Below are 15,405 nucleotides of genomic sequence, written 5' to 3'. Positions count from 1 at the left end.
AAAGGCAAACGACTTTCCTACAGTAACAGAGCCCAGATTCCAAAAGTGGCTTCCAGTGACTATATATATATATATATTGACTATATATATAAAGATGGGATCTCATGTAGCCCAGGCTGACTTCAAACTCACTTTGTAAGAGAGGAAGACGCTGAACTTCTGATACTCCTGCCTCTACACCCTGAATGCCGGGATCACAGGCACATTCTATTACACCCAAGAAAGCGAAACTTTAGGGCCACAGTCTGGTTGGAAGGAATAGGGTAGTGTTTTCAGCATAGACCACCCTTGAACTCCTGCTTTGAACTGGTTGTGGGTCAGTTTGGAGGGAGAGGAGAAAGCCCTGGAGCTCTGGGAGGACAACCAAAGTCAGACCATGGTAGAGTCTACGTGAGCCGAGAGCTCACAATTCCAAGCTGAGGTTATACACACCTCCTCCACCACTTGCCTAGAGCTGTCATCAAAACCCACTTTAGGGGCAGAAGGGGCATTTAGCAAGTAGGGAAGCAGGGCATTTTCTCTCCGTGGTGCCCGCCTCCCTTCCCAGCTCCTTCCCTTCCGGCTTTATTCATTAACTGAACTGCATTTCTCCCACACCAGTGGCTATCCTGGAGCTGGCTGGACAGGTTGCACCCATCCTATTTCCAAATCTCTCATCAAAGAGTCCTCGGGGGCCTGGGAGCTGTTGTGTCTTTCACCCAGGAGGAAATGAATTATGCACTGTAGGAGGTGGAGATGAAATCGCGGTTTCAAGCGTGGGGGGTGTGCAAGGAGAAAGCAAGCCTGCGAGCAGAGGGCGGGAACCGGAGCACAGAGCGCAGGCGTGCTCTCCTCCACTCCTACCCCAGCAGCTCGAGCGGAGCCCTGGTGGGAAATGGGGGTGGCGCGAGAGAGCGCGCAATAACTAGCGGGCTGGCTGCAAGTCCCCAGGGTATTTATAGTACTTCATCGCCATGGTACCCAGAAGCTTAAATTAAACTCTAGCCCAACCACTAGAGATGCAGAGAGTGGGATGCTCTTTACCTGTACACTGCGGGTCTGACCCCGAAGCTTCAGAAATTTAGTCACGTGAAGATGAGCAAAGCACGTGAATTTTATAAACCACCCGGCAAAGAAGGACGTAGGGGCGTGGCTTAAACCCAGATAACCTGCCTCCACTAGGTGGCTGGGTAGAGAAGGCAGGAAACAACAAACCGTGGCTGAAAGTTGCTTCTTTATCTTGGTGGATGGGTGATTTGGTGTGTGACGCTGTGTCCCCCTGAGCTTCAGTTTCCCCAAGAGTAAAAATGCCCACTGGAACTCGTTATGCAGACCAAGCTAGACTCGAACTCAGAGAAACTCAGGTGCTTTTGCCTTCCATGCGCTGAGATTAAAAGCGTGGGCCATTACTCCCACCTGGCTTGCCTGTGATCTGTAACAACTAAGTGAAGTGACCCGACGATTGGCTCTAATTGTCCACGAACTCTAGAACCACCCGGAAAGAGAATCTCAAGGAGGAATCTTTTAGATCAGGTTGGGTTGTTTTGATCATCTTCGTTGAGGTGGGAAGGTCTGCCTGTTGTGGGATGCTGCATTCCCCGGGGATGGGTATTAGAGGTTAGCAGAAGTCGCTCTTTTTTGTTTGTTTGTTTTTGTTTTTCGAGATAGGGTTCCTCAGTAGCTATGGAGCTAGTTCTGGAACTCACTCTGTAGACCAGGTTGGTCTCAGACTTACAGAGATCCGCCTGCCTCTGCCTCCCAAGTGCTGGGATTAATGGCATGTGCCACCACTGCCTGTCTTCCCTCTAGAGCAGTAACGGTTTGTCACTTGGACTTTTAAGCAGGCAAATAAATCCTTTCCCCCTTAAAGCTGTTTTGTCAAAGTATTTTGTCAGAACAACAGTAATGAACCCCAAATGGAAACAAAGGGCTGTGTGAGACTCAAAGTTCTTTTAAGGGCAGGAATTATGGTCTGGATATAAAGTATTCAAGCCAGGTGTGATGGCACACATCTTTGATACATGCACTTCCTAGGTAGAGGCTGGGGGATGCCAGTGAGTTCAAAGGTAGTCTGGTCTACACAGTGAGTTCCAGATGAGCCAGGGTCACACAGTGAGACCCTGTCTCAAGAATAAATAAATAATTGAGGCATTCCCCCAAAAGGCTTGGTCTGGACCTGGGGGTGCTGTCAAAGGAAATTGGAGCAAGGCAGTGCTAACATCATCAATGTTCATCCACTGATAAATTCATATTAAATGTGCTTGGTTGGAAGAAATGGGCCACTTGGGGGTTGCCTTCAAAGGGTTTATGTTGTCCCGATTCCCTTTCTTTTTTTTTTTTTTTCCTTCTTTCCTCCTGTGCTGTTTCTGCCTCCGCACAGACTTAAAAGCTGCAGAGCCAGTGCACCGAACCATCTGAATCCATGAGAAAAAGAAATCCCTGTCCCTGGCTTACTCGGGTATTTTGTCACGGTTACGAGAAATGGTTGCACACAATCGGTTCCTTTGGCCTTTCAACTCCGTGACTTGTTTACAACAACAAACCTTTTTTGCTTGCTTCCCATGCGCCAGACAAGACATTGTGGCACAGAGCTGGTTTCATATGAGCACGCGGAGCTCATCACGTAATAGGGGCGGGCCGCATAATAAAGTCAATAGGCAGCTGTAAGTTGTTATCGATAACGCAAAGGAAGCAAAGAGCTCTGAAGGTTTTGTAGGGTAGGGGTTGGGCTGAAAATGGACATGAGACAGGACCAGAGGGGGAGGACAGGGTGAGGAGGTGACAATGAAGCAGAGACCAGCAAGGGGAAAGCTTAAGAGCAAAAATGCTAGGCCAGCCTTCTTAACCTTCCTGATGCTGCGACCCTTTAACACAATCCCTCCTGCTGTGGCGACCTCCAACCATAAAATTATTTTCATTGCTACTTCATAACTCCAGCAATTTTGCGACTCTTATGAATCATAATGTGAGTATCTGTTTTTGTTTGTTTGTTTGTTTGTTTGTTTGTTTTGATGGTCTCAGTTGTCTCCAAAGGGCTCTGGACCCACAGGTTGAAAACCGCTGTTCCCGAATAAGGGAACAGAGGCACTAAGGGGCTAAAGACATAGTTTGACCAGTGTGACAAAGAGCCCTGTAGGCCCTGCTCTGGAAACAGTTGCTGGGTGATCTTCAGGACAGGCAGGCTCTCACATCTCTTAAGGCCTTTAAATCCCAGAACTTGTGAGGCAGAGGCAGGCAGCTCTCTGAATGGGAGGCCAGCCTGGTCTACAAACTGAGTCCCATGACAGGCAAAGCTACAAAGAGAGGCCCTGTCTTGAAACAAACAACAAACAAACCTAAAAACTGAAAGTAAACATATAAAATTTAAAAATATTTTTAATTGTTTTATTTATGTGTCTGTTGGGATATTTTACGTGAACGCATGCCCTGTGTGTGCAGGTGCCTAAAGAGGCCGTGAGAGGGAAAGAGGACCTAAGTCATTGCCGGAAGCTGCCCAGCATGGGTATGCTGGGGACTGAGCTTGGATTACCCAAGAGAGCAGCAAGTGCTCTCAGCCACTGAGCCATCTTCCCAGATCTCTCAGTTAGAGGCCACCACTCCCTGCATCTCTGAGAGCCTCACGGCTGAGACGCTTCAGCTGCGTTGAGACGGCCATTCTGAAGCGGCCATCAGTTAAGCACCTTGTGTGCTATAGGTGAGGTGGCCAGGCCATCATAATTTTGTGTGTCCTCTCCTCTCACCGTACCGTTAGGCTGTGTGTCCTCCTTCATGCCGAGACTTCTCCAGCTTCCTGCTAAGCCTCTCAAGGTTGGTCTCTAATCCCTTCTACCTTCAAGAAAAAATCCCTCCCACACGTCCTCTCCCGGACCATAAGCCTCAGTGAGGACGGATTTCTCGGTTCTTCAGTTTTTCTTTCCTACTTCCCCCATCTCCAATGCCCAACTCAGTCCCCCCACAGATAACCCCTGAGGACAGAATTATTGTTATTGAGGTGGGGGACTGAGCCCTGGTCAGAGCCCAGAGCCTATTGTCCCTACTTTTTTGCCCTTTTTTTCCTGCTTGTAGGGAGCAGATGGCTTTAGTCTGTTGGAATAATTAGGAGCCCATATGCCCTTCAAAGAAATAATTTGCCCATCTGTAGCGAGGAATGAGAATTATGCAGTATCCAAGGGTCCTGCATGAAAGGAGTTTTGCCTTTGAGTCTGAGTCTGAAGTGTCTTCCATGGCTTTTTATCTTTCCAGAGCCTTCTGACTATGAAAATGTTAGAAAGAAATCAAATAACAATACGGATGCACTGATTCACTGGGGATCCTGGATTACTTCACGAACAAACGAACACCCTAGCAGCAGCATTCTGGAGATTGCTGGAGAAAGGGGGATGTGGCTTGCATCTCAGGCGGCCAGCATCATGTCAGTGTTAAGCATCTGGGGATTTACAGTGGTATGGCAGTTATGCGGGAGAATAATTCTTGCGCTTAGGCGCTCTCTGATGGCACATTTAGGAGTGCCGGGCTGTCTGTAATGTACCTTTAGATGTTCCAGTCGCTATTGGACCATTTCAGAGGGAAGGAGAGAGTGTAAATTGTGACCAAGATGTTAACAGCCAGCAAATAGTAACAAAAGATTGTATTTGGTGTTTTATTAAACTCCTGCCTGGTTTCTCACAGGGTCTCCTATGGAATATTTCTCCATCAAGACCGGCTGAACTACAATAATAATTACTAGGTTGTCTAAAAATGTGCGCTGAGTTGCTTAAGATGAACTACCAACTTCCTATCTGTTAACTTTTGATTTGGAGCCTGGAGCGGCTTTCCAAACGATGAACCCAGCAAACCGCTATCACACGTCTGGTGAGCCATATGGCCTGAGTTCAAAATATATTTCACGGAGCTTTTCTTTCACAGATCTTAATATTTTGTAGCAGATGCGTGGATAAAGAATAGGAAGGGTGGGGAGGAACTTGGGGTAGCCCAAGCAAATCAAATTAGTTCTGTGTGGCTGTGACTACATGTCACAGGTCCTGCACTGATGCTAAGAAGGATGGAGTCCTCTACTGTCCACCTTCCTGGACAGATCCTTCTGTGACCCTGGAGTAGCTCAGCTGCAGGTGGCCGATATCTACTCCACTATCCAGCATAAGGACAAAACTTCTCTGAAGACTGAAGGCACACATGTTCCTAAAATTAGGGATTTGTGAGCAGGCAGACTCTTGGAGTTTGTATTTCCTTATGACCATGTGGGAATCCCTAAGTTCGGCCTAAATACAGAAGCTTTCATATCCTTCAGCCCTCGAAGTGGAGTATTAGACCTCCAGAGAAGGGCCCTGGCCTGTGACATGGGCTGGGTACATGATGGAGCAGACATTTGGTGGCCTTCAAAGTCTGTTAAGCAGGGGCTTCCTTGAGGAGCGGCACTGACCACAGCAATGAAGAAAGGGTCTGTTCGGCCAACAGCCACACCATTCTGTACCTGATCTCATCTGATCGTCAAAACTAAGCAGAACGACCGAGCACACACTCCGAACCAGGGGTGGATTTGTCCCTTTTCACATCCCAAACGCATTCCAGCCTCCAGGCTGGGGCTCCAGACTCAGGCCTGCTTGGCGTCAACATCTAGGATGCTAAGTATCTGGTGTAATTTAACCCTGGGCATGTAGAAGATTGCATCAGTCTGTGAGATCTTGCCCCTGAGAACTTGGTAAAGTTCTAGATTAATCTGACCAGGGATCTGTAGGCTGCTATTTTCAGAGTATGAGCCTTCCTCTGCAAGTTCTCACGCTCGGCTCTCATGACCACCTCAGAAGAGAAGTTAATTTCCAGTCAGCAGGTTAACAGGTCATGAGGTCGCCTCAGGCGAGGGGTACTTTCATTAGAGCAGGGGAGAGTCTGGATCAGCAAGGAAGCAAATCTCACCTCCCCTTGGGACCACCTGGCATGGACACAGCCACTGCCTGGAGAGTGTGCCGCAAAGTCCTCCCACCATGGGCCCGGGAACTCCCTTCCTCCAGGTGGCGGGGAAGCTGCCATCTGTGCCGCATCCTCTGGCGCTGAGGGAGCCAGGCTGGGTTTCACTATTGAGGCTTAGTTGCCAGAAAGCTGGCAAAGGGAAGGCTGGTGTCTGTTGGGGCTGGAAGCCAACAAGTTCTTCCATCTAGGGCCCCCAGCTCAACCCTCTAGAACCCATAACAAGGTTGGGCTGAGCCAGAGGGAACTTGAGGTTAGAAGACAGACTTTGTGGAGTCTGACTTAGCACAATGAATATGTGCCCCGATCTCCCCGGTGACCCTCTGATGAATGAATGTATGCAACTTGTGTGTTTTCAAGTATCGAATGTAGGTGAGTGGCAGAGACCAGATGAGATTTGGCTCTGACACCAGGGGCTGACTCTGACTCAGCAATATCTTTTCCACTGAAGACCAGCGGAGCAACATTCTTCCCACTCTATGGTTCTTTTACAGCAGTGTGCATCGGTAATCCCCCCCACTCAGGATGCCGAGACAGGAGGATTTCTTGTTGCCAGGAGCTTCAGGTCGGCCTGAGAAACACAGTGAGAGACCTCCCTCACCTCAAAAATAAACCTAACCAGGGCTGGAGAGATGGCTCAGAGGTTAAGAGCATTGCCTGCTCTTCCAAAGGTCCTGAGTTCAATTCCCAGCAACCACATGGTAGCTCACAACCATCTGTAATGAGGTCTGGTGCCCTCTTCTGGATTGCAGGCATACACGCAGGCAGAATATTATATCCACAATAAATAAATATTAAAAAAATAAACTAACCAATCAAACAAACAAATGAACCTTTGATGTGGGTTGTGTGTGTTATTACAGTGTGTGGTGTGCTTGTCTGGTTTTGTTGCTATTATTGGTAATTACATTCTAATTAATCGTGTGTGTGTGTGTGTGTGTGTGTATACATATATCATGATACATGTATGGAGGTCAGAGAACAACGTGTGGGAATCAACGATTGCCTTCTGCCCTGTGGGTCCAGGGGTCAAACTCATGTTGTCAGGTGAGCTGGCAGGTATCTTTACCTACTAAGCCATCTTACTAGCTCAAATGTTAATTTTGTGGGGGACAAGATCTCACTGTTCAGCCCAGGTTGACCTTACAGTCATAATCCTCCTGCCTCGGTCCCCCAAATGTTGGGATCACATGAGTGAGTCACCATGCGCAGGACAGAGAGGGTGTCGGTGTCTTCATGCTCAGATCTCTGTGTGGGACACCAAGCTGCCACCACACAGGTCCTAGGGAAAGCAAACTCCTGCTTTTGTCTAGCTCCTCTTGCTGCGACAGTTTTGAGCACAAACACCAGCTTATGGGGCGGTGCTCTCCATCTCCATCAACAGCTCAGTTTGAACTATCTACAGTAATGCCTACAGCAGCATCTGCTCTGAGACAGCGCCCTGCCGTGACTCCCTGCAGAGCCCCAGGATGGCACACCACATTTCCATGCTCCCAGTGGTGGGGATGGGAGGAGGAGAATAGCGCTTTCTGGACAGCGGTACCTGCAATAGTTTCCAGCCTCTTTTCAGGACCGGTGATTTCAGCTCCCTGGGAGACGGACTGTGGGCTCCTTTGTGCACAATAAATCTCTCTGCTCTCTCAAGAGTAATACTTGGGAGGGCACGAGGGAGACTGGGGCCTAGAGATGGTCAGAAGGGGCCTTGTCCTGGATGCTGATACAGCTATACCCTGGCTGATCCTACTGATCAAGAGGTGCTCTTCACTGCTTATGGAGGCAGCCAGGCAGACTTTTGCCCCGGCACTGACCAATCCGGGCTTCCTCACTGTGACTGACAGCACAGTCGGCACCTGACCAGCCAGCAGGTAACTGAGCATCTGGGTTTTTTGAATTGGGATCTATAGCCACACTGTAATGGTCCTGCTGTGAGAAGATGAAAATGCCCCCCCCCCCCACACACACACCTTGCTGAAGACATTCTCTTCTTGTCCTTCTGCTGGGGGTAGTGTAAACAGGAGCATATGGGTAGGTACTTGTGTGCTTGTGAATAAACACATATGGAGGTCAGAAGTTCACCTCAGGATGTTTTGTAATGATCTGCTCTGTCTCTTTAAGAGACAAGCCACGCCTGTCTTGACCCTCTCCTGTCTGCTGAGGCAGGCTAATCTTCAGCTTCCAGCCTCAGCCTGAGTCTCTTCTTTTTCCATCTCCCTCTCGAAGAGGCAGCTTCTGCCTCTCCCCACTTCTCCCCTTCCCCCTTCTGTGTTCTCTCTCTCTCTCTCTCTCTCTCTCTCTCTCTCTCTCCTCTTCTCTCCTTCTCCCTTTCCATAACTCACTAAATAAATATCCAACCTTGGGGGAGGGGACTGGAGAGATGGCTCAGTGGTTAAGAGCATTGCCTGCTCTTCCAAAGGTCCTGAGTTCAATTCCCGGCAACCACATGGTGGCTCACAAGCATCTGTAATGAGATCTGGTGCCCTCTTCTGGCCTGCAGACATACATGCAGACAGACTATTGTATACATAATAAATGAATAAATATAAAAAATAAATAAATATCCAACCTTACTCTGCATGACGTGCCTATTCGTCTGTCTCTCGCCCGGCGCCTGCTGCCTGGGACCTGCCACCTTCCGAGACCTGTGGCATGGTCTTGTGCGCTGTCTCTGCCTGGGGCTGGCTTCTCTGGGGCCCATTGCCTGTCCCTGCTCGGGCACCTTTGGTGTGGTCTCTTCCAGCTGCAGCCACTTGGGATCTGCAGCATTTTTATTAATCCATTTCATTATTCCTTGGGTTACTGTTTTGCCGAGTTCTCCAGCAGATAGGGTTGGGGCAGAGCCGATCCAGTCTCCCTGGGGCTGAGCGGGATGATGAGTGTCGATGACCCAGATCTCCCCACTGGCCACGGGGAGAAACACACACCAAGCAAGGAGACTGTCGAAGCAGGAACTCATTTTATTGCATCAGGGCAGGAACTTATATAGGGCTGAGGTAGTGGGCTGGAGTCTTAAGGTGGGGTGAGGTGGAGTGGGGAATAAGGGCCAATAATATCCTGCCACATCAGCGGTGGGTGGGCAGAGGCAGGCCAAGGTCAGGTGTGCTGTGTAGCTCCTCTCCAAACTCAAGTTAGGCTCAGGAAGTTACCCGGGCCTCATGAAGCCCAACACTGTTTCTTTTGAGGCAGCGTCTCTCCCTGGTCTGGAGCTCTCTGAGTAGGTGAAGCTGGCCAGCCAGCCCCAGGGATCTGCTTGTCCCTGTGTCCCTAGCACTGAGATTACAAGCACTACCATGCCTAGCTGGGAACTCGGAATCAAACCCGGATCCTCATCTTCCGGATCATAATTTACATGAAGTACCCACCAGACTTTTTACAGTTTTATGTCCATTTTTTGTTTACTGGTGCCTGATCTTTCTTGACCCGTGACTGTCAAGGTGCCTGCATCCTTGATGTCAACAGAGACAGCTCTCACCCATGACCATCCTTTCTCTTTTTGCAGCGGGATCTAGTGTATATATTCATTCTTGTATCCAGGCTGCCCTGCCCATCTCAGGAGACTATGCCAGCTTCCATAGTGTGGATGGTTCCATCAGTGACTTCAGAGTCCTAGTGTGATGTCGGTAATGAGATGCATATGTGCCTTGTTTTTTTTTTTTTTTTTTTTTGGTTTTTCGAGACAGGGTTTCTCTGCAGCTTTAGAGCCTGTCCTGGAGCTAGCTCTTGTAGACCAGGCTGGTCTCGAACTCACAGAGATCCGCCTGCCTCTGCCTGCCTAGTGCTGGTATTAAAGGCATGCGCCACCACCACCCAGCCATATGTGCTGTTTAAGCAGGTGCCAGCACACCTGAGTGTAGGCAGGTGTGCACATCAGCAGGGAACACGTGAAGTGTGTAGCTTGTGTGTAGTCGGTGACACACTGGTTTCTGGGAAGGGCTTGCCTGCCTTTCCACCTGTGTTTTGGGCCTGGGGTATTTTGAGTAGCTGCAGCTATGTCTCTGTCCTTCTTGTCTCAAGCATTTGCATCCACAGGGTGGACTTCTAGATATGAACTTTGGGCTGGGGAGATGGCTCAGAGGTTAAGAGCACTGACTGCTCTTCTAGAGGACCTGAGTTCAATTCCCAGTAACTCCATGGTGGTTCACAACCATCTGTAATGAGATCTGGTGCCCTCTTCTGGCCTGTAGGCATGCATGCAGACAGATTACTGTATACATAATAAATACATAAAATTTAAATTTTGTTTTGTTTTCTGAGGCAAGGTCTCACTATGTAGCTCTGGCTGTCCTGGAATTCACTATGTAGACCAGGTTGGCCTTGAACTCATAGAGATCCACTTGATTCTGTCTCCTGAGTGCTGGGATTAAAGGTGTGTGTCACCACATTAGGCCCCTGAACCTTGTTCCTTGATGTGCTGACCCTTAGTTCCTCCCACCTACCAGATTCGCTGAAGGCTGATGCCAGGGTTTCAACAGAGGGCTTACAAAGATGGGACAAAGAACTGTCCCAGCAAGTAGTTTGCATTCTGGGTAGGACAGTTGGGCCTGGAAGAGCCTGCTTCTTCAACTACAGGAATCTCAGATGACCCTGGAAGATGTGTTTCTTGTCCTTAGGCTAAGCAGAACTCACCCTGGGGAGTGCGCCCCCTGGAGGAGGTGCTTTGCCATTGCACATTGTTCAGCTTTCATAACTTCCACGGTAGGTGGGAAGTTACCCTTCTTTTCATTTTGATAATAAGCAAACCTGTTTATGGGAGTTGTCAGATTTTTTCAAGGTTTGTAGCAAGTATGATCAAACATGGTTCAGACCCAAATCATTGATCCTGGGGGCTGTGGAGAGATGGCACAGTGGTTAGAAGCACGGGCTGCTCTTTCAGAGGACTTGGGTTCAGTTCCCAGTTCTACATTAGTTTACAGTCGTCTATAACTTCAGTTCCAGGGGATCAAAAGTTCTCTCCTGACTTCTGAGGATACCAGGCACACATGGTACACAGACATACACACACAAGCAAAACACGTACACACATAAAATAAACACATCTTGTACAAAATAGAGGGAGGCTCTCTCTTTCCGCCACTAGTCTACTCTGTACTTCTTTTCACTGCGCTGTTGCCCGGTCTTCTGCTCACCACAATGGAAGAATAAATCGCAGGGACCGTCACTGACAATGGCTACGGCATATGCAAAGCTGGCTTTGCTGGCAATAATCCGTTTCCCCCACCCCTGCCATGGCCATGTTCCTTTCCGTCATCAGATGCCCCCTACACCAGGGCTATCATGGTGGCCATAGCCAGAAGAGCTTCTGTGGGGGGAGGACGAGGACTAACACAAGAGGGGTATCCTGGCCCTGAAGTACCCTACTAGGTACAGCATTGTCACCAACTGGGATGACATGGAGATGATCAGGCATTACACCTTCTACGGTGAACCGTGCATGGTCCCTGAGGAGCACCTAGTACTTTTGACCAAGGTCCCATGAACCCCAAGACTATCAGAGAGAAGATGACTCAGGTAGTGTTTGAAGCCTCCAACACCCCAGCCAAGTATGTGGTCCTTCAGGCGGTGCTGTCTCTATAAGCCCCTGGGTGCATCGGTAGCACTGATAATGGACTCCGGTAACAGCATCACGCGTGTGGTACCCATTGATGAGGGCTATGCCCTTCCCGAAGCCATCTTGCATCTAGACCTGGCTGATGGGGACCTGATAGATTACCTTATGAAGATCCTGACTGTGTGGAGCTTCACCACTGTGACTGACTGGTAGATCGTGTGTAGCTTTAAGGAGAAACTATGTTATGTTGGCCTAGATTTTGAGCAAGAAATGGCCATTGCTGCATCCTCCTTTTCCTTGGAGAAGAGCTAGGGAATGCCTGATGGGCAGGCATTTACTATCAACAATGAGTAAATCTGGTATCAAGGGTGTTCTTCCATGGAATCCAGTGGCATCTGTGAAACCACCTTTACCACCATCATAAAGTATGATGCGGGCATCCCCAAGGACCTGTGTGCCAACACAGTGCTGTCTGGTGTACTCAGACGTTGGGACAGGATGCAGGAGATCACAGCCAAGGCACACAGCATAACAAAGATCACGATCATTGCTCCCCTCCGCTCAAGTTCTCAGACTGGATTGGTGGCTCTATCCTGGCCTCACCATCCACCTTCTAGCAAATGTGGATCAGCAAGCAGGAGGATGGCCAGTCGGGCCCCTCCATCGTTCTCTGCAAATGCTTGTAGGTGGACCATGCAGGTGCCAGGCATCTGCTGCAGGAGCAGATTCTGAAGTATCAGTTTGCCCTGGCAAACGGACACCCTTCACGCTAGCCTCCTGAAACTGGAATAAGACCTTTAAGGGAATAAGCCATTGAAAAGGAATTTGTCCTTGAAGCTTGCATGGATCTCAGCACCCTGATAGCACTCTGAGATCAGAGGACCGGCTGCTGGTTTTTGACCTTGTATTCAAGCTAACTGTTTCTTTGGTAGGCATTTAACACCCCGGCGCATATCTTATCTTGATTTGGACCTTAGTCTTCAGGGCACAGTCACCTGGTGGCCGAGGAGAGCAAGCTAAGGAAGAGAAATTCCCGGCCTGGCAGATCTGTGTGAGCACCATGTATTGATCTGAGCAGGGTATTAACCAGCATCTCGGTGTCCCAGGATTTCTGGCAAGGGCTCCTGAACCAGTTGCCGCAACCCTCTTGCTGTCTAACAGGGAAAGCAAAGCCCAAGCCTTAGGACCAGGTTTTCATTCTGGTGTTTGCCCTCCTGACCACTGTGGGTTGTTACTTGCCTTGGGTTGGGAACATTTGGATTGACACCTGTGAATTTATTCATCCTTTTAATTTATGTAAGTTTGTTTTTATATTCAATTATTACAGAAGTGAGCAATTTTGGTTTTCTATGGTCCAGTGAGAACATTAGGTCCCAGCAATGTGTCATAGGGTAAAGAAGAATAAAATTGCTACCAAAATCAGCAAAATAAAATACAAAAATAAAGGGGAAAACAGTTAAAAAAAATCATTGAGGGGTTGGAGTGATGGCTCAGCAGTTAAGAGCACTGGCTGCTCTTCCAGAGGTCCTGAGTTCAATTCCCAGCAACCACATGGTGGCTCACAGCCATCTATAGTGGATTTGATGCCCTCTTCTGGCACACAGGCATACATGCAGATAGAACCTCATATACATAAAATAAATAAATTTAAAAAAAGTCATTGATTCTAAAATGGAATTTCACTATATTTCCAGTTTTAGAACAGGTTTGGCCTTACCTGAAAGCAGGAAGAAGGAAAAGGCACCCTAGGCTTCCCTTTTCTCTCTCTTTCTCTCTTTCTTTCTTTCCTTCCTTCCTTCCTTCCTTCCTTCCTTCCTTCCTTCTCCCTGATTTTTTTTTTTTGATACAAGGTTTCTCTGCATAGCTCTGGCTGCCCTGAAATTTGCTTTGTAGACCAGGCTGGCCTTGAACTCACAGAGCTCCGCCTTCCTCTGCCTCCCGAGTGTTGGGATTATAGGTGTGCTTTACCACCACTGCCCGGCCTCCCTTTTCACTCTTTTGTGTGTGCAGAAGCCTTGTGCATCCTACTCCAATTTCCTGTCTGCTCTTGGTGCACAAAGACATGTGTCCGAACACCAGAGAATGAACCCCCTTGCCTCACTTGGTGTGCGCTGCACCCCTATACATCTTTGTTGTACACATTCCACTAGTTACATACCATGAACTCCCCCCAACTCCCTTGTGTCTCTCCTCATACTCGGATACACTCCCAATTGCACCTGGAGGCTTTGTGCCTGCATCCATCTCCCCAAACCTGTGCTACACATCCCCCCTCATGCTTGCAATGTGTTACTCAAACACACACACAGGTGTTCTTCCTTCACGCTGCCCACACTCTGAATCATGCATGTGCATGCACACAGACACAGATGCAAGTTGAGGCTCCCTGGGCATTCAACATATGTTACCTTGCACATGGGCAGGCACACAACGTATGCTGGACTTCTCCGGTGCTAGAAGGATGTTGCCCCTGCTGTAGGCCCCAGGTGGCACACGCTGTCCTGCACAATGGCGTCTGCATTCCTTTCCTGAGTCCACTTAGCAGGCAAGACTGTCTGCTGGTCCATTCTTCTTTCAACAGCATTGGAATTGGGATGGTTACCCCACCTTGCCTCACAAGACACACTCAGGCAGGTCGTGGGAAGGAGGGAGAGTGTGACAGACCTGTGGTCCTGAGACTGTCATCTCCTCTAGGCAGTGCCCTGAAAACTTACCAGATGGACACCAACTCCCAGTCTCTCTGGAAGTGTTATGACTGCACCTATGACTACATCCTCAGGACTTGCCCAGAGAACATTATTGAAGCATCATCGACATATCGTTACAGCCAGGTGGTGGTGGCGCACACCTTTAGTCCCAGCATTCAGGAGGCAGAGGCAGGTGGATCTCTGGGAGTTAGAAGCCAGCCTGGTCTACAGAGTGAGTTCCAGGACAGCTAGGGTTGTTACTCAGAGAAACCTGTCTTGAAAAACCAACCAACCAGCCAACCAACCAACCAACCAACCAACCAACCAACCAACCAACCAACCATGAAAAACATACCATTCCATGGGACTCCATGGGGCTGTATGGTCTTTGGTGTGGGACATGACAGGATGAGGAAAAGAAACACTGCCCTGTCACCCCAGGCCCAACAACCCTTTGTCTGCTCCTGGCCTAAGGTGCATGGAAAACCCTGGGTTCCTCTTCTCTGGTCATCTTCTCATGTCTGTTGCTCTGGTAACCAACAGTGCAACACACTCATGGGGCTATACCTGACTGCAGACAGAGTCCAGCCACCCTGGCTTCTGAGCATTCGGCTCTGCCCACTCTACACTGAACAAAGCTCCCGAGGCCAGCTGCTGGTGAAGGAGGAGCTGGGGGAGCACCAGTAGCTTTTCCTTCCTCAATGGGATAGTCAGCCACTGAAGGTCCTGGAGCCCTATAATTCCAGTACCTGAAGGTGCTAGATCCTCTAATCCAAGTGCTTGTGAGACTGAGGCAGGAGGATTGCCATTGCTCAAGGCTAGCTTGGGTTACATAGCGAGATTTAGGCCAGCCTGAGGTATAATGTGAGACTCCGTCTCAAACATAAATAGATAGACAGACAGACAGACAGACACAGAGAGAGAGAGAGATAGAACTCCTGGGTGTTGTAGCCTAGAAGAGGGAAATTTGGGAAAGTTCCAGAACATGGAGGAGTATGGCCTATATGATCAGAGGACTGAGGCTTCTCCCTTCTGACATCTGAACCTTGCAGGAATGAGAGAAGGGAAAGGGGGGCAGGAATAGAATACAGGGGGGGCAATGGTCCTCCAGTGGGGAAGATTATACCAGTCCAGTTCTTCTGAGCAAAAAGGGAGGAGCCGGGTCTCTCTGCTGTTGCCATGGTTGCTACAAGGACACAGGCTTGGGCTGCAAGCAGCAAACCTCTCAGG

The 15,405-nt window shown here is 49.0% G+C and overlaps 1 pseudogene; it reads left to right on the top strand.

The window, feature by feature from the left end:
• Positions 1-2,027: 2,027 nt before the first annotated feature.
• Positions 2,028-14,862, top strand: LOC119811517 (annotated as a pseudogene).
• Positions 14,863-15,405: the final 543 nt, after the last annotated feature.

This window comes from Arvicola amphibius, chromosome 4, assembly GCF_903992535.2.
Source record: "Arvicola amphibius chromosome 4, mArvAmp1.2, whole genome shotgun sequence".
Classification (NCBI taxonomy): domain Eukaryota; kingdom Metazoa; phylum Chordata; class Mammalia; order Rodentia; family Cricetidae; genus Arvicola; species Arvicola amphibius.
This window is presented reverse-complemented; position numbering and strand designations above follow the sequence as displayed.